Below are 621 nucleotides of genomic sequence, written 5' to 3'. Positions count from 1 at the left end.
GCAGGAGGTTGAGTTTATTAAAAAAAAAAAAAATTATTTATTTTGGAGGAGGATCTGAACATCAACATGCAGGTACAACGTGAATAAAAAGTATTGCACCGCTATTATGTGGCAATTGTTCAAGTTTTCTAAAAACACAGAGATTCCACACTTTCTCTTCTCTAGCTAAGTGCCGAGCGCCGCAGCTCGGCGGGGCCCAGCCCGGCGCTCTCGCAGCCGCCCGCGTACGGTCGAACACAGCGCAAGCACACACCGCGGTCAAATCTTCTACTAGAAGTACAGAATTATCCTTCACATCCAGTACGAGAAAACCAGAGAAAGACTTTATCCTCCCCATCGGCGGAAGAAAAAAGGAACCCAAATATTAAAATACTCCAAATCACACCTTAACGCGAGCGTGGCAAACCAAGCCCACCGCCCGCTCCCACCCCTTGCCCGGCGAGCGCGCCGCAGTTTGTTAGCAGCCAAAGGCCTCTGATGTTCGGACCCAGGAGTGGCCGTTACAACCCTAAAGTCTAATATTTACAATAAATATCACCCATTTCTCTTAGTTTGCAACAGCAAGAGACAAAGGGAAAAGTAACACTGAAACGAGGCACGGGGCAGGATGCAGAAGCGGAG

This window comes from Eurypyga helias, unplaced genomic scaffold, assembly GCF_000690775.1.
Source record: "Eurypyga helias isolate BGI_N326 unplaced genomic scaffold, ASM69077v1 scaffold14438, whole genome shotgun sequence".
NCBI classification, from domain to species: Eukaryota; Metazoa; Chordata; class Aves; order Eurypygiformes; family Eurypygidae; genus Eurypyga; species Eurypyga helias.
This window is presented reverse-complemented; position numbering follows the sequence as displayed.